This window comes from Castor canadensis, chromosome 1 (assembly GCF_047511655.1).
Source record: "Castor canadensis chromosome 1, mCasCan1.hap1v2, whole genome shotgun sequence".
NCBI classification, from domain to species: Eukaryota; Metazoa; Chordata; class Mammalia; order Rodentia; family Castoridae; genus Castor; species Castor canadensis.
In genome coordinates this window covers 30579274-30603375 of record NC_133386.1, presented here as the reverse complement: position 1 = coordinate 30603375, position 24102 = coordinate 30579274, and the positions used below count along the sequence as shown (strand labels likewise).

General features: G+C 36.9%; 1 long non-coding RNA gene across 1 annotated transcript in view; it reads left to right on the top strand.

Moving 5' to 3' along the window:
* The window catches only part of LOC141423373 (uncharacterized), a 70442-nt gene that overhangs the window by 13784 nt on the left and 32556 nt on the right, over positions 1–24102 (top strand). The window contains exon 2 of the long non-coding RNA XR_012448173.1: positions 15467–15559. This is a non-coding gene — a long non-coding RNA (uncharacterized lncRNA). The remainder of the gene's footprint in view (positions 1–15466; positions 15560–24102) is intronic.

Sequence of the window (24102 nt, the reverse complement as noted above, 5' to 3'; positions counted from 1 at the left end):
ATGTAAAGAACTAATTCTTAATCAGGTGGCCCTTTCTTGAGATGACACCTTGCCACTGTTCTCTGAGGAATTGGACCGGATCCAAGATGGTGACCAGAGGGCAGAAGCAGACAGTGTGAGCTCCGTAAATCAAAAATTTTGCTGAGATGCTGGAGCCACACTTGGCGGAAAAAAAAACACCAAGAAGAATCAAAACTCTGACACCCGGAACCCCCAGCCTATACAAAGGTTCTCCACACCATGTTACACCAAGAAAACAGGAGGGTTTCCCCACTGCCAGAAGCTGGCTCCAAACCTGCTTGGGAGAGGCAAATAAGCAGCATGTATCCAGTATTCCCACAGCTACCCCTGGGATAAACCAGCATAGCCCCCTGGACTGACTGATTCCCACCCTGCAAAAAAAAAAAATTGAATAATAAACAAGGAACTGAAAAGGAACATGGAGCAGAGGGAGCAGGGTGCTCTAAGTGCACCAGAGAAGGGGGTAGGAGCAAGGAGCTGATCTCTATGCGAACTTCCAGTAAATAAAGACTGGTAAGGCAGAAGGGCTGACAGTGGGCAAGTGATAAGCTGCTGCCTGAAATAGGGCAGATAGTGGTCCACGAAGCTCATCTGAGCCAGTGAGCAATTTCCAAAGTCAAATGACATTGCAAAATTGAAAAACAGTCAGTAAACCAGCATAATACGCTGACAACAGAGAGCCAGCTGACAGATCTCTGACCTTGCCCCAGAGAAAGGATGCGATGCAAAGAAACAAGCTCCCAATAAACCAACACAGTGAAAACCCAACTCCAAAGAAGGATGGCTAGTGGGCCACAGAGCTATCTCTGGAACCTGAGGACAAGCCACACCTCACTGAGGGAGGAGCTGACTAAGCAGCTGCCTCTGAAAGACAGGAAAAAAAATTGGTGAGTCTCCCCAATCACCTGGTGAGACTAAGACATAGCTTCTACTTAAATAGCAACACCAGGACTGGATGCTGAAAGAGTAACACCAGAAATACTAAGACTGAAATTCTGTTATTCCTGAACCTGGAATTTTTTTTAATGTGTTTGTTTGTTTTGTTCCCTGTTTGTTTGTCCACCACCTCTCCCTGTTGATTTCTTTGGTTCTCTTTCTTTTTTTCTTTTTCTTTCTTTCTTTGTTTTGTTAATTTTACTATTGTAAGTTATCTAATACTAAATTACACACAGACCAGGGACAGAAACAGCAACAAGTGGAGTGATGGGAAGATGAAAAAGGGATGGAAACCATTCTCCCCCCAAAAATAAATTAATACAGATTCAGAGGGAAATGAAGAAAACAGATACCCAGTTTCAGGCTCCAACAAAACAAAGATAAACTATGCCAAGGAACTCAATTAAGCCCTCAAGAATACTCTGAAAGAAGAAATCCTGCAAGTAATCACTGAGAATTTCATGGAGATGTTACTAGACATGGTCAACCAAAATATACAGGAGGCACTCAAGAAATTCCAAGACAACAAAAATAAAGAATATGAGAAGACACAAAAATAAATGAACTCACAGGAGCCCTAAATAAATACCAAAGTGAACAGAGAGATAAATGAATTAAGGATGAAAATTGACAATATTAAAGAGGAAGTGGCCCATGATATGGAAAACCTCAGAAAAAAGAATGAAGCAGAAATACAAAAACAAATGGAAAGCCACTCCAGCAGACTAGGACAAGCAGAAGACAGAATCTCAGAACTTGAAGATGAAATAGAAATTAAAGGAAAAATTGAAGAGCTATTAAACTACTCAAGACCTGTGAAAGGAATATGCAAGAACTCACTGACTCCATCAAAAGACCAAACCTGAGAATCATGGGCATTGAAGAAGAAGAGATGCAAGCAAAATGAATTTGTAATATATTCAACAAAATAATAACAGAAAATTTCCCAAATCTAGAGAAAACTATGCCCATTCAGGTACAGGAAAGCTTCCAGGACACCAAACAGACCTGACCAAAATAGAACTACCCACAACATATTATCATTAAAACAACAAGCACAGAGAATAGAGAAAGAATATTGAAAGCTGTAAGAGAAAATAACAATTTACATACAAAGGTAAACACATCAAAATCACAGCAGATTTCTCAATAGAAACCTTAAAAGCAATAAGAGCATGGAGTGAGGTATTCTGGGCACTGAATGAAAATAACTTCAACCCTAGGATACTCTACCCAGCAAAACTATCATTCAAAATAGATGGAGCAATAAAAGTCTTCCATGATAAGCAGAAACTAAAACAATATATGACCACCAAGCCACTACTACAAAAGATTCTTCAAGAAATTCTGCACACAGAAAGTGAAAGTAAACAAAACCATGAAAAGTCAGGCAGTACCAAACCACAGGAGAAGAAAAGGCAAGAAAGTAGAGAGTAACATTGATTCAGCTACACACAAACCCTTAAACAACAAAAACAACCAAATGACAGGAATCACCACATCCCTATCAATACTAACAATGTTAACGGACTTAATTCCCCCCATCAAAAGACACCATTTGGCAAACTGGATTAAAAAGGAAGATCCAACAATCTGTTGTTTACAGGAGACCCATCTCATCAACAGAAACAAGCACTGGCTAAGGGTGAAAGGCTGGAAGAAGATTTACCAAGCCAATGGCCTCTGAAAACAGGCAGGAGTAGCAATACTATCTCAGACAAAGTAGACTTCAAACTTACATTGATCAAATGGGATAAAGAAGGACACTCCATGCTAATAAAAGGGGATACTAATAAAAGGAAATAGCAATTATATCTCCATACTAATAAAAGGGGATATTAATAAAAGGAAATAGCAATTATCAACTTATGTGCACCCAATTTCATCAAACATACTCTGAAGGACCTAAAAGCATATATAGACTCCAACACAGTGGTAGTGGGAGACTTTAATACCCCCATGTCACCAACAGATAGGTCATCCAAACAAAAAAATCAATAAAGAAATTCTAGAACTAAATCACACCATAGATCAAATGGACCTAGCTGATGTCTACAGAATATTTCATCCAGCTTCTACACAATCAGCAGCCCATGGAACCTTCTCCAAAATTGATCATATCTTAGAGCAAATATAAGAAAATAGAAATAATCCCATTCATTCTATCTGATTACAATGCATTAAAACTAGAACTCAACAGCAAAAACAACAGTTAGAAGCTGAACAACACATTGCTCAATGATCAATGGGTCATTGATGAAATAAAAGAGGAAATTAAAAGGTTCCTGGAAGTTAATGAAAATGAAAATGAAAACACGACCTACCGGAACCTATGGGACACAGCAAAGGCAGTCCTAAGAGGAAAGTTTATGGCCATATATTAAAAAGACAGAAAGCTCTCATATCAATGACCTAATGCTACATCTCAAACTCCTAGAAAAACAAGAACAAGCAAATCCCAAAACAAGCAGAAGGAGAGAAATAATAAAAATAAGGGCCAAAATCAATGAAATAGAAACAAACAAACAAACAAAAAAATACAAAGAATCAATGAAACAAAAAGCTGGTTCTTTGAAAAAATAAATAAGATTGACAGACCCCTGGCAAACCTGACTAAAATGAGGAGAGAAAAAACCCAAATCAGTAAAATCAGAAATGCAAAAGCAAAGATAACTACAAACACCACAGAAATCCAGGAAATCATCAGAGACTACTTTGATATTCTAATAAATTTGAAAATCTTGAAGAAATGGACAGATATTTAGATACTTATGACCATCCAAAACTGAACCAAGAGGATATTAATCACCTGAATAGATCTATAACACAAAATGAAATTGAAGCACCAATAGAGTCTTCCAAAAAAGAAAAGTCCAGGACCTGATGGATTCTCTGCTGAATTCTATCAGACCTTTAAAGAAGAACTAATACCAACCTTCCTTAAACTGTTACATGAAATAGAAAGGGAAGGAAAACCGCCTAACTCATTTTATGAAGCCAGTATTACACTCATCCCAAAAACCAGACAAAGACACCTCTGAAAAAGAGAACTATAGGCCAATCTCCTTAATGAACATCAATGCAAAAATCCTCAATAAAATAATGGCAAACCAAATCCAAGAACACATCAAAAAGATCATTCACCACAACCATGTCAGCTTCATCTCAGGGATGCAGGGTTGGTTCAACATATGCAAATCTATAAATGTAATATATCACATTAATAGAAGCAAAGACAAAAACCACTTGGTCATGTCAAAAGATGCAGAAAAAGCCTTCAACAAGATCCAACACCATTTCATGATAAAAGCTCTAAGAAAACTAGGAATAGAAGGAAAGTACTTCAACATTGTAAAGGTTATATATGACAAACCTACAGCCAACATCATACTTAATGGTGAAAAACTGAAATCATTTCCTCTAAAATCAGGAATGAGACAAGGGTGCCCACTATCCCCACTCCTATTCAACATAGTACTGAAATTCCTAGCCAGAACAATTAGGCAAGAAGAAGAAATAAAAGGAATACAAATAGGTAAAGAAACTGTCAAAATATCCCTATTTGCAGATGATATGATCCTATACCTTAAAGACCCAAAAAAACTCTACCCAAAAACTCCTAGACATCATAAACAGCTACAGCAAGGTGGCAGGATATAAAATTAACTTACAAAAATCATTAGTTTTTCTATACACCAATAACGAACAAACTGAGAAAGAATATGTGGAAACAATTCCATTTACAAAAGCCTCAAAAAAAAAAAATCAAATACTTGGGAGTAAACTTAACAAAGAATGTGAATGACCTCTACAAGGAGCACCACAAACCTCTGAAGAAAGAGATTGAGTAAGACTACAGAAGGTGGAGAGATCTCCCGTGCTCATGGATTGGTAGAATCAACATAGTAAAAATGGCTATACTACCAAAAGCAATCTACATGTTTAATGCAATTCCCATCAAAATCCCAATGATACTCATCACAGAGATTGAAAAATCTACCCTAAAGTTCATTTAGAAATACAAGAGACTGCAAATAGCCAAGGCAATATGCAGTAAAATGAGCAATGCTGGAGGTATCACAATACCTGACTTCAAACTGTATTACAAAGCAATAGCAATAAAAACAGCATGGTACTGTCACAAAAACAGACATGAGAAGACCAGTGGAACAGAATAGAGGAACCAGGGATGAATCCACACAGCTATGCCCACCTTATTTTTGACAAAGTTGCCAAAAATATACTATGGAGAAAAGACAGCCTATTCAACAAGTGTTGCTGAGAAAAGTGGTTATCTGTCTGCAAAAAACTGAAACTAGGTCCATGTTTATCACTCTGTACTAATTTCAACTCAAAATGGATCAAGGACCTTAATATCAGACCCAAAACTCTGAAGTTAGTACAGGAAAGAACAGGGAATACTCTGGAAGTAATAGGTATAGGCAAGAACTTCCTCAGTAGAACCACACCATCTCAGCAACTGAGAGAAAAGAATGACAAATGGGACTTCATAAAATTAAAAAGCTTCTGTACAACAAAAGAAATGGTCTCTAAACCAAAAAGACCACCCACAAAGTGGCAGAAAATATTTGCCAGCTATACATCAAAGAACTGATACCCAGATTTTACAGGGAATTAAAAAACTAAACTCTCCCAAAATCAATGGACCAATAAAGAAATGAACTAAACTGAACTTCCTCAAAAGAAGAAATTCAAATGGCCAAAAAACATGAAAAAATGCTCTCCATATTAGCCATAAAGGAAGTGCAAATCAAAACCACACTAAGATTCTACCTCACCCCTGTTAGAATAGCCATCATCAAAAACACCACCACCAACAGGTGTTGGTGAGGATGCGGGGAGAAAGGAACCCTTGTACACTGCTGGTGGGAATGCAAGCTAGGGCAACCACTCTGGAAAAAAATATGGAAGCATCTTAAAAATCAAACATAGATCTGTCATATGATCCACTCCTGGGGATATGCCCAAAGGAATGCAACACAGGCTACTCCAGAGACACCTGCACACCCATGTTTATTGCGGCACTATTCACAATAGCCAAGTTATGGAAACAGCCAAGATGCCCCACCACTGACGAATGGATTAAGAAAATGTATTTATACACAATGGAATTTTATTCCACCATGAAGAATGAAATCTTATTATTCTCAAGTAAGTGGATGGAACTGGAGAACATCATTCTGAGCGAGGTTAGCCAGGCTCAGAAGACCAAAAATCATATGTTCTCCCTCACATGCAGACTTTAGATCTAGAGCAAATGCAGCAACGTGTTTGGACTTGGGTCACACGCTAAGGGAAGAGCACATACAGGAGGAATGGGGACAGGTAAGAAACCCAAAACATGAAAGTATTTGATGTCCCCACTGCAGAGGAACTAATACAGAGTCATTAAAGTGACAGAGGTCAATATGGGAAGGGGATCAGGAACTAGTGAAAAGGTCAGGTAGAGATGAATCAACTCAGCTGTAACACATTGTACATGAAAGCAATGCTAGGAATCTTTCTGTATAGCTATCCTTATCTCAACTAGCAAAAATGCTTTGTCTTTCTTATTTTTGCTTATGTCTTCTCTTCAAAGAAATTAGAGATAAGGCAGAAGAGTTTCTGCCTGGAAGTGAGGGGAGTTGTGGGGGAGAGATGGCCCAAACAATGTATGCACATGTGAATAAATGAATACAAAATTTAAAAAAAGAACTAATTGTTCAGAAAGTTTTTTTTAATATATGAAAAAATATATAGAGGACTTAGGAAAAATTGATTTATCCATGGATCTGAAACAGATTCATAAATAGAAGTGGAGCTAACAAAGTCTCTTCCTCTATTTCCACAAAGAAGTTTACTAAACCAAAATAATCCCTTATTATGGTATTACTTAAAGCTATTCTCTTTTGGTAAATATTTTCACTTCTTACTGAGTTTTTCAATTATCATTGGTGGGCAGATATCAAAAGCATCAGATGTCAGCTGAGCTTAAGAGAATCAATAACCCAGAGCCGTAAACAAAGTAATTGGAGGCAGGAACTGTGCAGTGACAGGACCCCATACTTAAGGTGCTTCATCTCTACAGTGGCCTGGAAGATGGTCTTCATGAAGTAGTAGCACCTGGGCCATCAAGAAGCCCTGTTGTCAATTCATTCCCATTCCCTCATATCTTGGTAGCTTCAGGACCCTCAGGTTGGCGAGCAAGATGATAGTTTATCATGAATGAGCTTCAACCTCAGTGGGAAGTGTGCTCATTCATGGACTGCACAAGTGCACAGAGAAGGGGACATAGGTTGCTTAAAGCTATTTCAGAAGTGGGAGATTTCATAGTGATATTCATGAGATATGGCCATAAACATCATAAAGAGTCCTTTCCACCATATCTCTCAGTTGTGTGGCTCTCAGAAAATATGACATCTCTTCAGTTTTACTACTCTGAGGATGTTAATTCATGTATTTTTTTCTGATAAACTAAGAATTCCCTTCAATGAATTCAAATATTGTATAATTAGAAACTTGTTTTTTATATTAAATTATTTTTCATATGGAAAAACTAAAGGTAGATGCAAAAAAATAATTCTTTTAGAAATGGGATCATAAGTAACTTAAATAGTACAAAAAGAGTATAAGAAATTGATAGTAAATAATACCTCTATTTTTGGATAAATATAATCTACCCCCTAATTTTCTTCCAGGGTTCTAATTAAATTAATTTCTATATAATGTATTTTATAGATCTAAAGTTAGTAAGTGTAATGTCTTCATTCCTTCTGTATTATAAACCATGTTTTCCTGAAAATAATTATTATGTTTGCCTTTCTTCACAGCACAGCTGGTCAGGTACAGAATGTAGACAAGTATGTTGTTTTATAAAAACCCTTATTCATCTGAGTCACCAGCAGCACACATTATAAGGATAAATGCAGGTATGCAAAAGCAACAGAATAATAAAAAGTTACAGTAGTTACCATATATCAGGACTGTCCTTTTCAGTTGTTTTGATAATACTTTAAAAATCGATCTCAGAATGTGTAATATTGAACTTATAAAATATTTCACTGAAGGGAATTTGCTTCAGGTAAATGTTTATAGATGGAATTGGAGTCATGAGGAAACATTGTGTAGTATGCTGTCCAGCCACAGTAAAAATACTCTTATTTTCCTAAACCATAAATGAATAATTTTTCTAAGACATTCTCATTATCATTTTACTGATATTTGTCATGATAAGAACATTATTCACTTGAAATAAAATGAAAACCTTTGGATTTTCACCCTAAACTTACTATTTAGAGTAAATTTTGTTTTTTAAAGTAGTAGAGATGAAAAACCATGAACAAATGCTGAGGGCATGAGGCGGGCCAGATTTCACACTGTCCCCCAGATCCTGGGCCCTGGGTGTAGCCATATGGTCTTTTCAAGAGCGAATTAATTGGGTACATCTTTTTATTTATTTACTTACTTACTTTTTGCAATGCTGGAGGTCAAATTCAGGTTTCGTATTCTTTTTGTATTCAGTTTCATTATCTTACCTCTCTTTCCTTTTTAATATTTCTTGACTACTTTTTTCACAAGTCTTTGTAAGTTATTGTCATGAGAGAAGGAAGTGATGTCCCTGAGAGGAAGGGCTTTGAAAAATTTTAATGATGGTAATGACTAACATGTTAGGTGTCAGGTACTTCACTAACCTCTGGGTAATGGCAATTGTTCTTTCTCTTTTGTCCATGACTTAGACAAAGAAATATGTTTTATCAAAATTGTCCACAATACATAACTAATGAATGGGGAGAAAACAATTCGTCAAAGCATTTTATGAGCGCAAGAGAATAGCTGAAACTCAATTGGATAAATGTAAAAATCTTACATTTAGATCAAAATAGTCAGTTTCTTGTGTAGAGAAGAATGAATATCTAATTTGGTACTGAACATAAAAATCCTTGGGATTTAATTTAAGTTAATTTAACCTAAACATATGGATTTGCTGTGAAGCCCTTTTAGTCTTATGCTCTATTAATTGAAATATAGCATCCACATCAAGGAAGTTATTGGTCTGACCTTGCTGACTGCTGTCACACAGGAAGTGATCTGTTGAGTCCTGGGCACCACATTTTAAGAAAGAAGTTGACAGCAAACTGGAACATGTTCAAAGGAAGGATGGTGAAGGGTCTGGAAATCATATCACATAAGGAATAGTTGTGGAAATGTGTTCACTTTGCTTGAGAGAATGACAAGTTGTGTTAACAACTTCAAAAGCTGTTTTGTAAAAAGAAGGGGCAGACATTTTCTACATAGTTATGGAATGAAAAACAATGAGGAAATTCACAGAGTGATGAATTTAGGCTCCAGAAGAAAATGGTTTTGTAACAATTAAAGTTCCTTACCTCATGAACAGGGTGGCCAATTAATATCAAGTTGCTGGCCTTGGGAATGTTAGGCAGGGTCTGGGTGCCCACCTCCCAGAGCAGACGAGGGCAGGACTGGAGAGTCTTGTGAGTCTGAGTGGACACTTTGATAATACTATTGCTTACTTCCTGTAAGAAGTAAAGTCAGGACTAGAGTACACTGGAGACAGAATAACATGTCACGGGATGATAATAAGCCTGTCATACAAGTGTGTATATTCTCTTGAGGGGGTACAGAGTAAAGACATTGTATGAAAAAAGGAAATTAAAAATTACCATTGTCTGCATCCATCTTTATACAGTTTCTAAAGTTTTTTTGTGTAAGTGTATTAGCCACCAACTGTGTTCTTGGTATAAATCTTTCATTCATGCAGATGTGTGAAGATAAATAATATATTTATGAATTGAGAAATGGTAACAAGACTTTCCCTTCCTTCCTTCTTGCTTTACTCTTTCTCTTCTTTTCCTCCCTCTTCCTCCTCCACTATTTCCTCCTTGTCTTCCCACCTCTACTATACATTCTGTCCATTTTCTTTCCTTCTTCTAAGAAAAGGGCACAATATTTGTGTGTGTGTGTGTGTGTGTGTGTGTGTGTGTGTGTTTCAGGGATTGAACTGAGGCCTCAAGCATGTTAAGCATGTTCCTCTATCACTGAGCTATACTCCTAGTCCACAGTTTTTTCTACCTTTGAAGTCCCCCAGTTTTCAGCCTAGAGGCTAAGAATGTCTTTTAGGTTAGGTCTTACATTTTAACTTTCTCCTGTGATTGCTGTTTGCTGACTCCATAACTATGTAATCTCTCTCTCTCTCTCTCTCTCTCTCTCTCTCTCTCTCTCTCTCTCTCTCTCTCCCTCTCTCCCCCTCTCCCTCTCCCTCTCCCCCCCTCTCCCTCTCCCTCTCCCTCTCCCTCTCTCTCTCTCCCTCATTAAAGCAAACAAGGCAGCATAAACTATACAGAAATTATTAGTTGGATTTCAAGAAGTCAACTCAGCATGTATTGGATAAAGAAGTTTGGAATGCTTTACCTCTTGCGGCACAGTTCCAGCAGGGCAGGCAGCCTTGGCCCTGGTGGCTCAGCCCAGCCTGTCCTGTGTGGTTTGGGGCTTTTAACTGTGGGGCAGATCATTAACTGGCTGGTGAAGCAGCAGCACATTGTTCTGTTATTTTCAAACCACAACAGCCTCTGTGGAATCCAAGACCCATAAAAATGTAGTTCTGATGCTGCCTGACAGAGGCATAATTCATGAACTCTATAATTTAAAAGGATTTCAATGCAATTGTAAAGCTAATAAAATCTGAATTGCTTTTGGGGAGCACTGGTACCTTATTTAATCAATTGATTCTACTAATTTAAAAATACAATCAGCCTGGTAGCTGTGTGTGTGTGTGTATGTGTGTGTAAGATAAATAAGATTAAATGTGATGCCTGTAGTCTCAGTATGTAACACTGTAATACCAAAAACAAGCAAGAAAATCCCAGAACAAGTTATATCTTATAGCCAGTAACAAAGTAGTTTTCCCTTCTCTGCACTTTTTTTTAAAAATCATTTTTCCCTTCAAATGTTGATTATGTCCAAGGTTTTGTTTTTTTTTTTAATTTTGGGTAACTTACTAGAAGGTTTAGATTTCAGTCTGGATTTTTTTTTTTTAAGCTTCAAATGAAAGGTTCTCTTTAATCAGATAATTGGCCAGCCAGTAATTTTAGCCCCTGTGTGACACACCAGTTGGCAGGTACAGAGGTAGCCAGTCCTGAGCCTTTACCTCTGTCCCCCTGGCCTGCCCCCTGGGACTGTCACAGAGCTTCCCTTTCTCCCTGCTGCTCTCCAGAGGCTGCCTCCCAGGCATTTTGAAGTTTTGGAGAGGAGAGCCAGCTGTCAGAGGCCACCGTGCAGATGGCACAGAAGGGGCTCTACCCCACCGCTGCCTCAGCTCCATGGCACCCACGTTTCAGATTGATGCCTGGTTTCCTGCAATCTTGGCTCTGAAATTGTTTGGGAGGCTTTGGTGAGGCTTTCAGTACAAGCACATTACCTCCTGGATTTCAACTCCCCCATCATGAGTAATGGCAGCTGGAAATGCCATCTATAATGTCACGTCACAAAAGGCTTGGGAAATTATCCCCTTCTCCCTATTGTCTGCCTGTTTTCTTTTCTTCCTTCTCTACTCATCACGTTTGCTGGCAGCCATGAATGAAATGTAACATGCTAAATGACTGACATCCATTAAAACTCCTCAACAAAACCTTGGGCCGTGTTTTAAAAGGCCCCTGGAAGAAAAACCATTGTGTGCTCTTTGAGTCTTGGCCTGCTGAACGGCTGCCAAGGAAGGACTGCTCCATTCAAAAGGCTGCGTGAATAAATGACAATAACATCCCTTGGGGACCTGTGGGATCAGCTTACTCTGAAAATGCTCTGCTTCACAAAGGGTCAGAGTCACAAGGTAAATGAAAATGGCTAGGAGGGGACTTTGATGGCCGAAACACTGTAACAGTAGAGGACTTGAAAGAAAACTTTATTTTAAAAAATTTTTTAAAAAAGAGGAAAAGGAGGAGAGTGGGAGTGGGGGGACCTCAGAAGGGCTAAATCAGTTGATAAAGGACAAAACATTTGCACAAGGACATCAATGGATATTCGTTTGTAAGTTATACACAGGCAGTGTATAAATAAACACACATGCTTGTGAAAATGTATAAAATTCATCCATCTGCATGTATAAACATCATGGTTTAATTTCATTTCATATGTGAATAAAAGCTGGGTCAAGCCTGTGAGCTGATTTTCTTGGTGAATTATCACACAAGTACTCTAAGTTTTGTCTGAGTCATAGGGACAAAATCTAGAAAGCCACCAAACATGTCATTTGGGGGGCGGTCACTCCTTTTTTTCTATACCATTTCTCACTCGGAATGATTTCTATTTGACTGCTTTAATGGAGGTATGTTAGGAGCAGTTTCTAAGAAAGGAAGTCAGAGAAACCACAGGAATTCCTGACACATTTCCACAGAGGCCCTGTGTGGTACCTGACACAGGGTCACTCACAGGGAGGCCCTCAAGCCCTGACTCAGATCATTTTTAGATGTGTAGACTGTGGTAATTTAAAGAAATTCTGCAGAATTAGTTACCTCAGATATCTTCTGTAAAGATGTAAGTAAAGTTTAGGGCCCTCTTAAAAAATTCAGCAGATAATAATGAGGACAGAGTTACTGGCTGAAGTGGAGGAAGGAGACTTGAGGTGAGTGACTGCTTTGCCCCTGTTGTCTGAGTTCCAGTAGAGTTGAGATGTCAGCAGACAAACTGAAGCTCATATAATGTTATGGGTTCAGTGTGCCCCTCTCACCTCTAAAGACATGTTCACCCAGAACCCATGAATGAGAGCTTACTTGGGAAAAGGCATTTTGCTGATGTGATTGAGTTAAAAATTTGCTATGAGCATATCATGGATTAAAGTGGGCTCTTTCTCTTCTAAGTGAAGAGGAGAGAAGACAGAGGTGGGGAAGGAAATGTGAAGACAGCAGCAGAGATTGGAGGAATGTCTCCAAAGCCATGGAATGCCAAGGGTTGCCAGAAGCCATAAGAAGGAGAGCCATGGATCAGGCTTTTTCTCAGAGAACCACCCTGCTGACACCTCAATATGGGACTTCTGGCTTCCAGAACTGTTGGAGAATAAAGTTCTGTTGTTTTAAGTCATCGAGTTTCCAGTACTTTGTTCAGCAGTGTTAGGAAATGAATTCCGATGGCAATGGCTGTGTATTATTGTGATCACAGGGCCATTGGGCTTGAGCTTGCTGCTGTCCAGTAAGGGAACAATCACTTCTCCCCCATAGCCTCTGGAATTACTGGGTCACACTGGCTAGGTAAGCTCACTCTGTTGGAGGTCTCCTTGGTTAGTATTTTCCTGGAGAATGCATCCTGGTTTTCTCTAACCAAACAAGCATGTCTCCTCAGCACAGCACCACTTAGCAGGTGTTTGTAAAGGAAAAAAAAAAAATTGTCTCCCCCAAACTCATTAATGTATGGGAAGAGATTCATATTCCAAATACTTAGTATCAAAATTGTATGAAAAACTGCTGGAATTAAAGAAGTCCACCTTATTCTAGAGAGAGCAACTGTGTGTTAACTGTAATACTAACTCCTTAATAATTAAGAATTAATGTTTTAAGTCTTTTATATACATATTTTTTGTGGTATTGGAGTTTTTGAACTCAGAGCCTTGCACTTTCTAGGCAGGTGCTCTGTCACTTGAACCACACCTCCAGCCCTTTTTGCTTTAATTATTTTTCAAATAGGGTCTCATGTTTCTGCCTGGACTGGCTTCAAATCACAATTCTCTGAGTCTCTACCTCCAGAGTAGTTGCGATTATAAGCAGAGCTACCACACCCTACCCTTGAGATTTTTATATTCAAACTTACCATTTAGTACTTACATAGGAGTCTTAATGTGTTTTAATAGTTTGGTTGGTGGTTTGTAGTTAATATGTTGCACATTTTAATTTTTTCCATTTAGAAAAATGGAAACTATCTCTCAGTTACTGGTTTCTTGCAGAATGTGATCTCCCCAAAATAGATTATAGGAACTGTGCAGAAAAGATCTTTACTTCTTTTTATTGCTACATATAGACATTTTAAAGAGCATGACTGATGATATTCTTAGAGAAAATCTTTTGTGAAAAGATGTGACTTAGTGCTGTTCCCTAATGATCTGAATTAGAATCTTCAGGGAATGGCCAATGTAATTTAGATTTTGCATCTTTAATGTTTTCAAGTTATAATAGGTTCTTCTTCAGTTTTCATATATGGTCCTGCGCTAAAAGATCCTTTTGAATGAAGGTAATTTCTTTAAAATATGCTGTTTTTAGGACATAAATATTTTCAAAGAACATATTTGTTGAGCTTGATTTTGGGACATTTAGGCTGATAGTACAAAATGCTTTCCATTCAACTGTAAAAAAAAGTTTTGAGAAATACATTTGCAGAACAGTTCCAAGTATGTTTTGTTATCATCCCAAAGTTTTTAGATGTAAGTGGTCGGAAAAAGTCATTCTATTTTCCTAGACGCTTCAACAAGTCACAAGGAGAAATATATTGGAAACAGTGACTGAAAGAGTAAGTTTATGGAGCAGAGTCATAACCAACCATTAATACATAAGTACCCATTTATCTGTTTAAAATATGCATGAGAAAGGAATCTGAGTTTTTTTTTTAAATACATAAATTTTCTGTTGTGGATCTATCACAATTATGTGTTCTAAAACGCCTATCTTTAAAAAAAAATGCCAAATAAGGCTGACACATGGAATCCATTATATTCTAGCTAATGGTTTCAATAAAATTTATCACAGAGCTGAGTAGGCAGCAAGCATTTCTGTACCCTTGTCTCCAATCACGGGTGCCTAGGGACGCCAGCACTCACATGCAGGGGAAATTCAGTGTCCATGCCACTGACAGCTAGTGTCCATGCCACCCACAATTTTAACTTCCACACATAAAATATGTTTGTTTGTTTATTAGGCCTCTATGAAAAACTAAAATAAAAGGATACATTTTATTGTAGGATAAATGGTATTGAATCTTAAATTTAGTATTATATTAAGTTTATAGTAGAGTTGGCTGAATGCAGAACGTTATATTGTTTTGTGGCATGGCATGATACGTTTTCAAAACCTAGTAGTTCACACAGGGGGAAACTTAGGAAGAACAATTTATTGATACTCAACAGTGAAAATTGTGTCTATGCTTTTTCTCTCTTTCTTTTTTTTTTTGGGAGTACTGGGGTTTGAAACAGGGGCTCACACTTGCTAGGCTTACCACTCCATCAACCCAATGCTTTCTTTCTTCATGCATTCAAATGTGACTTAAATTTGACTTTTATCTAGTCTTTAAATTCTATTTTCTCTTTGAAGTATTTTGTTAATTGTATACTAAGACATTTTGTTAACTTAAAAAAATAAACTATATTTTTTGCTTCGTTTGGGGTGTTGATATTGGTGAACAGGAGAAGTCAAATGTTTGTTAACTTATTTTTGCAAAAGTGCTTTGAAAAGAATCAGAGCTGGAAACTTTTAAGTATGGCTTCAATTGAAATGCGATTCTCTGCCTGCGTGTACAGTGTCGGCCTGCAGGGGGCGTCCAAGTGCAGCGAAGCTGAGCGAGCTGCGCTACCTGAGTAACCCTAGTGCAGAAAAATGCAGCAAAAGCCAAAGTAAGCACTCCGTCCCCATCTGTCACTGCATGGAAGAGAGCTGAGGCAGCCATATTTAATCAGCAACGAAGTCTCCCCTTGGGTGATGTTCGTGCCCTTCTGTAATATTTTATTCTAAGCCATTTCCCAGACAGCATTATTGATTCATGTCATCATTCTTCCCCAAGCTCCGTGAGCTTGTGCAATGCGATACCAACGCAGCTCTCTTTATGAACACAACCTCAGAACCGAAAAGAGGTGACTGCCTGCAACACTCAGAATCACGCACACTGTTTAGTATGCAGTGCCTTGCAGGCATTTTAAATTCTTAAACTGACATCAGTTGGTTATAATGCATTTGCTAAAAAGTAGAGAATTAGCAACAACAAAAGGATTTGGCACTTGTTTCTTATTTCTGCTTTTTTATTTCTTAACTAATAGATTTATGCTCGTAATGAGAAGATAATGTACTTAGGTATATTGTGTCGGTGGTTTGGATGAGAAACTCTCCTTCCCTGGAAGACTCATTAAAACTAATAATACACTTGATATTTATCTTGATTAGAGTTCTGAAAATCTTTCTTTTCTCTTCTCTCAGAGGTAAAGGAGGATAGTGCAAAGTTCTTTTTTCTTAATGACAGATACTGTGTTGTAAGAGGAGACTCTGGTTGGTGAATGGCTTAGTGAGTGAGTGAATGAATGAATGAATGAAAACCCAATAATTTTCATTGTTTCCCAGAGGTCTTCTTTCTTTCAGAAGAGGGTTCATTGATAAATTTTCTCAACACAATTCTAATTTGGAGCACAGTAACTTCCTCAAAAAGTGGACATACTTATATATTTGCCTTTTAGACATAGTATCATAAGGAGTAATAAATGTTCTCTTTGTCATCCTTTTGTTTATGAACTTGCATATGTATCTTTGGATAAAGGTCTGTAAAATACCACGTTGGTGTTTGCACTTGAGGAGCTAAGCGTTTGTTTTGTCTTGGGCTCTGTGGAGCAACGGAAGTTGAAATGCCCAGTCTCCTCCTCCTCCAGCAATGTGTTCCAGCAATCTGTACATCTAGTAATGGGCACTTCAGGAATCTTTTTTGCCTAGATAAGGTTAAATTTGCTATTGGTACTTATCTTTATCAATTCAGAAATTTGCTTTCTACTTTCAAAAACATAAAGTTATTATGATAACAATTGCTTGAATACCATGATACATAACAATCAAGATTTGTTTGTTATAATATTACCAGTCATCGAACCTTTCCTATTCTTTAGGTACTCTATTAATTTACTGGGAATAGCATCCAACCCTCACAAGAAGTAGTTATGATGCCCCCTTTTGTGTATTTTTAAACTGAGACTGAGAAAGATTAAGTAATAGTTATTCTTTTAATTAAGACACATAAGTTACTTCCAGGGAAGAGTTTTCTAAAGAATAATCATATGCTAAAAGCCAGCATAAGTTTAAGAAAAGATTACCATATGACACTTACCTTGGTGCATTTGAAACTATATTCTAAAGACATAATCTTTAAAAGTCAATTACTGGCACAAGGGAGGACAGATAGGTAGAACTGGAAAGAAAGTCCAGCAATGAGCCCAGGTACAGCTGGCAACTAATTTTACTGAAATTGCCACAATGCCAGAGGTCAAGGTGAGTGTTCTGCATACTTTTTATCACTTAACTCCCCCATGGGCCTATGAGGCATTATTATCCTTACATTTTGATAAAGAAATTGAGGCACAGGTGCCTTCATTTAGTAACGTGCCGAAAGTTACACCATTAGCGAGTTAGAACGTAAGTCTTTCTAAGTTTGGTGTCAACTGCTCTCCCACTACACTACACTACACAGGTATTCCAATATATTGTGGAATTGAGTACATGATAAAAGTCACATTATGAAATCAGTCAGGGATAAAACAATACATTATTCAATAAATGGTACTGGATTAATGCTCTAAATTTTAAGAAAAATTAAGTTGGACATTTAGTTCAATCATACCAAGACAAATTCCAAATGGATTAAATATGTAAACATAAAAAGTGACTCCATAAACATCTTAAGAAAAGATTGGGATGTATATTTTTACATTTGGGAAGGCCACTCATTGATAAGAAGACAAGGACTCATAAAGCAGAAGTTTGATAACTATGATTATAAGATTTTAAACTTTTGACTGCAAATGATAATTTGAGCAATTTTAAAAGCAAATATAGTAGGAAAATATTCACAACACATGATAGATAAAATATTAATAATTTTTATATGGAAAGCACTCTTTAATAAGAAAAAATCAACACTATTAGCAAAGTAGGTAATGCTTATAAGTACTTTGTAAGAGAAGAAATACAAATAGAAAAAATATTAAAGAAAAGCAGATGAAAACAGGAGCACTTTTCATTCGTTTAATTGGAAATGTCTCTTTTGTATAAGCAGTGATTTGGGAGTGTGAATAGTTGAAGGCTTCATGTTTGCTAGACAGGTGCTGTACCACTTGAGCTAATCCTCTAGCCCCTTTTGTTCTGGTTACTTTTGAGGTAGAATCTCGCTTTTGCCTTTGCTGACCTGGACCACAATTCTCCTATTTGCACTTCTGTATAACTGGGATGACAGGTGCGTGCCACCCCACCCAGCTTTTGCTGGTTGAGATTTGGGATCTCATGAACGTTTTGCCCAGGCTGGCCTTGAAATGTGATCCTCTGGATTTTAGGATTACAGGCATGAACCACTGTAGGAGGCTAAAAATTTCTTTTAAACATATGAGTTTTGCAAAAGATAAAGGTAATAAAATAAAACATATACACCATTTGTCCTAATAATTCCACTTCAAAAATTCAGAAAATTAAATAAACATATATGCATTAGAATGTCCAAGTAGATTTAGTGCAGCATTATTTATCAGAATAAAGTTGGTAACTGTAAATGTCTGTCATTTCTGGTAGACATTAGAGTATATGGATAGAATAGAATACTATAAACCATTAGAAATAATGCTGCAAAGCCAGATTTATGGGCATGGGGATGTGTTTGTGACATTGAATCAAAAAAGGTAAGCTGCACACCAAAGTCATATGTTAATACCAGCATACTCCTAAAGAAAAGTCAAGATGACTAGTCAGCAAAACAGTTGCTTTTTTTTACATATTTGTTGTATTTAAAATTTTTGTTTGTTTTATAATGTCCCAGGCTTACAATCAGAACAGCCACAAAGCTATTTCCTTTGGAGAAATTGCCAGAAGAATATATATGGGATAGTACGGAATGAAGTGGAAATGGGAAGGAGGTGATTCAAAGACCAATTGTCTTCAGGCTTCCTCCAGGCTTCACTGTCTCAGTCTCAGAGCATCTCTGACCCCGCTGGGCAACCACTCTGTTCTCTCTTCCTGCTGATTTGTTTTGCTCTACCATTACTTTGGCTTACACATAGCTTTGGCTACTAGTGACCCATATTGTCATGGTGCCATTTCAGCATTTATATTAACTGGCTTATGCCTTGCTGTTCTCTGGGTACTTCTTACTTAAAATCACTAAGAAAAGGAAGTTGAATGGCCCAGGCTACTGTCTCTTCCTCCTCCTCCTCCTCTTCCTCTTCTCCTTCCTTCTCCTTCCTAGGTCATGTCAGATATAATTGGCAGGCATATGACTTGGTTATCCTTGGCTCAGGTGATTGCTCTGTACAATTAACTGGGGCTCATTAAGATATTATGATACCCAGGGTAGACTCTCCTGCAGGGGGCTGGAAACAAGGTCATTTCCCACATAAGAGCATCCTAGCAGGTAGGCATGAATTATCCAATCTCTATACTTTGATGTCGAACTAAAACTATCACACAGGGACATGCCTATTTACTTTCTGTGAGTATCGATTAACAATTTTAAAATCTAGTGGAACCAAAGTACAGTATATACATGTATGAAAATGTCATGATGAAAACGATTAAAATATAGTTAAAAAAACTGGTGTGAAAACCATATTGGTATTACCTCTATGTAACTGTGTAACATTGGAAATCCAGAAAGACAACAAAATCAAAATTTTCAGGAAAACCTACTCTGCTCAGTTTAAGAAGAGTTTTGTATTGAAATAGTCAAATAACAACACCAGGGTGTGTAAAGCTCAGACCATTGAGTGCTTTACTAAGCATTTTTAAAAGTCAATCAGAAATTCTTCACAGATGTGTAATATGATATGCTTTTGCTTCAAGAAATTTGATATGCAAATCTTTACAAAATTAACAAGAAAAATAGTATTTAAAATCACAATTTAAATGCTTTATTCTAAATCTTTTATAATTAAAAATTTATGGTGATATTATTTTGTCTATGTCGTACCAATTTAAAAGTTTGGATTTCTTACAAATTCTAAATGGCAATGATCTGCTCTGACCAGTTATCATGATTTTCCAAGTGGCTCCAAATATCCTATTTCAGGTCATAAGTCTCATGATTATAAACCCAGATAAGAAATTTAAGTAAAAGGCTTTACCCCAATGCATGTGTTCAATGATTTGTTTGAACAAAGCAAAAGCAAATCTTGCCTATTTATCCAGGAGACTAATTTGCATGAGCATTGTCACTAATGGTGTGAAAATTCCTAAGCAAATAGAATAAATGTAGATATTACCTTATAAGACCAGTTTTTCGGCCCAAATCTTAATATTAGAGTCTATGATTTTACTCCTTTCCAATTATAGTCACAAAAGGTTTTAATGCAAGTGAACATAATGCTATTAGGTCATTCCATTATTTCAAAATCATGATTAAAATTCCCAACATGCCTTGAAGTGTGCTAGCACTAGGAATAGAGATTAAAAGATACAAACACAAATTTGAAGGAAATTAAAATTTAGTAGAGGAGACAGATAAGTAAATAGATCATTGCAGCATGTGCTGTTCTAGAAGAATGTTCAGGGTATTCCAGGAAGCCTGTTCATTTCTCCTTTTCTCATTCTTGTTGGGAGTGGTCCATAAATTAACAAGCTATGGGCATTCACATGTTTCAATATCCTGGTTTTGAGTGTCTTCTTCTGAGAGTAGAGCTCTAGCACGTTGTTTGGAGTTAATGCATAGTCCACACATACACACACACACACACACACACACACACACACACACACACAGGCCCCTACTCATAATTTCTACTGATATGAAACATGACTTTAAGTTCTTGCCAAACAATACTTCTGTAGTGTTTCTTGCTTGATGAGAACTGTTATATTGAGCTCTGACAGCAATAAAGGTGTTTCATCAATCCATCCAATGAAGTAGTGGTACCTATCTAATACAACCAACCAAACACTTTATAAAGTTTAATATTCTCATTTCATTTCCAAACGCTCACTAAATACATGGCATATATACATATTTACATATATTTAGTGAGAGTACATATGTATATATATTTTTTAACACACATTGTTGATTTTCTATGTAGGATAAAAAGTGTGTGCCTCATCCAAGTAATTGGCATTCAATCTCCTACATTTGCCTTATTTAAAATTTCTTCTTTTTTCCTACTTTATAATATCAACCTGCAAGTCATTTTGTAGTACCCTGGGTCATCTTGTTTTGTAGATAAAAATCACTTAATCTAAAAAGGGAAAAAAATGAATTTCCTTGATGGACAGTGAAAAAAGAGGAAGAAATTTTCTTGATGATCCGTTTCATTTCCTAGTTATACAATGTAGATGAAGATAACCTTTCAAAAAATCCACTGGGCAAGTGCTCTTCTAACCTAACTGTGGAATTTCAGTTTCAAGTTAAATTGGACTTTCCTCTTCATAGTCAAATCGATAATGAGATTGGAATCTCACCCTCAAAGAGAAAAATGAGTGGAATAAAAATCGCCAGTCTTCAAAAAATATGTTACTACACTTTAAGCTAAATATTATTTAGGAGAAAAAAGATACATGAAGTCTTTCAGATATATAAAAACACAATTTATAGATATTTGCCTTAGTGTAGATAATGGAAATACAGTAGTTAGGGTGGAAAATAAATACATTTCTTTCAAAGAGCCAAATCCTGAAAGAATATGAATTATTAGAATTAAAGGGTTAATGGTCATTATTAATATCCATGTTTTGACTTGTGCAGCAGTTAAATGCTTCTGATTGCAATGCAAATTCTCTCTCCTCAAATTAATGAGCGAGTAGAAGAACAGATATATGGCTTCAGTTGTGCTTGATGTGTACCCTTATTTTATTTTTAAGCCTAGGACAATACCCATCTATCCACCTGGACTATGTTGGTGACTGATTAAAATTCTGAATTTTTAAATTTGAACTCTAAGGTAACTGTCTAGAATTAGAGTCATCTCTATCCTCTTCAGGGTCAATTATTTCTTAAGGGTTCTGATTGGAAACCTACTAAGGTACAATAAAACTATCTTTGAGTCACATGTTTCTCTGTCAAATTGTCAATGGAATTGAGAGGAAGTATACCATTAGATTGAACTGATAAAAGAGTTTTCTTACAAGAAGTTTAAAAATGCTTATTAAAGCCTTTGGAAGGATTCTGTCTACTGTCTTAAGGTCCATTGCTCTGTGCCTATTTTGATAAGTGCAGGTTTCATTTTGTAGGCACTGGTGTCAGTTGGCTTCCAGTTGGGCTTGACCTTGAGTAACTGTGTTGTGAGACTGGACACTGAGGAAGAGAGAAGACAGGGTATTCTCTGTGGTTTCTTTAGCAATGACCACATCACCTCCATGGCTCCAGGTCCCATCAGACTCATTTTCTATTTTCCGCCTTCTAATTGTATGAACTGGCCTCTACCATAGCATCTTCTTCCTTTGTTTATCCAGGAAGTGACTTCTTTTTTGTTAGTAAGTTCTAGATTTCATCAGTATCACCAGTTTGGTTACTTAGGTTCTGTATCATCTATGTAATCAGTTCCCTATATTAAAATCATTTGAAGTAATCTCTTTCTTCTTGGTTAGAACTTCACTAATCTAACTTATTTTTGTTAAGTTATTGCTGAACAAATTTTCCCAGGGACACATATTTTGGGGCAAGGGAGGCTAAGTTACACCAACAATATTGGCTGAATATTGCAGAAGTTAAAATAAAAATTAATTTCCTCCATGATACTAAGCAGTTTAATATATTCGTTTTTCCCCTAAGTGAGTAATTTTTTGGATTTGTGTGGGTGCAATTGTATCCCACAGTTTCTATTTCTCTTACAGTTTCTAAAAGAAAGTCTACTCAAAGCACAAAATTTGGAATTAGATGTTCACTTGGCTGTCCACAACTTTTTGGAAACATTTTGGCTTCTATCATAACTAGGCATATTGCATAGAAAAATGGATACCATTGGCTGTCTAAAAGATTTGAAAGGGTTATCTATATATACTGTGAGTTTAGTGAAGAGAAAAAAGGGAGAGAAGAAGAGAGATGAGGAGGGGAAAAGAAGAGAAAAGAATTTAATGTAATAGAATTTGCATGAGTTCAGATGCAGCCCCATGAATAACACAACACCAAAACTCATCCAGTTAAAACATTAAGGACTATTTATTATGCCAAATAGCAGTCTTTTGGTGGACCTGCTCCAAATTCTCCAGGTTTGGTAATGCAGGAGTTAAGGGAAATCACTGAAGCCCAGGTTATTTCAATTGTTCGGTCATTCTGAACTCTCTTGCAGTGACAGAGTTCAAGGCAGCTATGCAGAGAGCAGACACAATGGTCAGAAGAGACCCTGTCTTCTTTGGGTCTCTTTCTGTGAATGCAAGACCATTTCCCAGAAGTAACCCAGGTAAGCTGTGAAGTTAGAATACATCACTCCGAAATTTGGACATATCTTAGAAATAATTTTAATTGTTTATAAATTTTAGGGAATAAGAGTAGTATAAAAGTTTCTGATCAAAATCAGAATTCTTAAGAGGTATACCAAGAAAAAACATATTTCTTATTTTTAAGCATGTTTTGGGGTTAATACAGAGAGAATGGTTTGACATTTTCCTTTGTAGGAAACAATAATAATCACTACAGTATTTTGAGCACTTTTTATATGCCAAGCACTGGGATAAGCACTTCAATCTCACTGCTTCTTACAACCACTTCATGTGGTGGGTTCTGTTATGGCTACCCGCCCTCCCTACAGATGGAAAATCTGAGGTGCAGAGAAGTTCAATAACTTTTCCACTGTTCGCCCTGTTACTAATTTTGCACAGAGCTAGGACTTGAACTCAAGAGGCTTAATAGAATTCTCGTCTCTCAAGGTATAGGGATGCCTACGTGATTTTTATCCAGAATTCACCCAGTCAAAAATCTCAGGGCATTATGGATTTTGCTGCAATTTTCTTGTAGCTGCTTTGAAACACCATGATAACTGGGTATTTTCTTTCAAAATCCATTTGGTTTGCTAGAAGCAAATTTAAAACTGCATACATATTTTTTAAATTCCCTAATTTAGCATCCATTCAATTTGCTCAGTGCTTCTACAACTTTAAGGTGCCTAAGTATTTATTATACCTGGGGATCCTGTTAAATGCAGATTTTGATTCCAGAGTTGTGGGATGCTGGCTCACAGCGGGGGAGCAGATGCTGCTGTTCTGAGGACCACAGTCA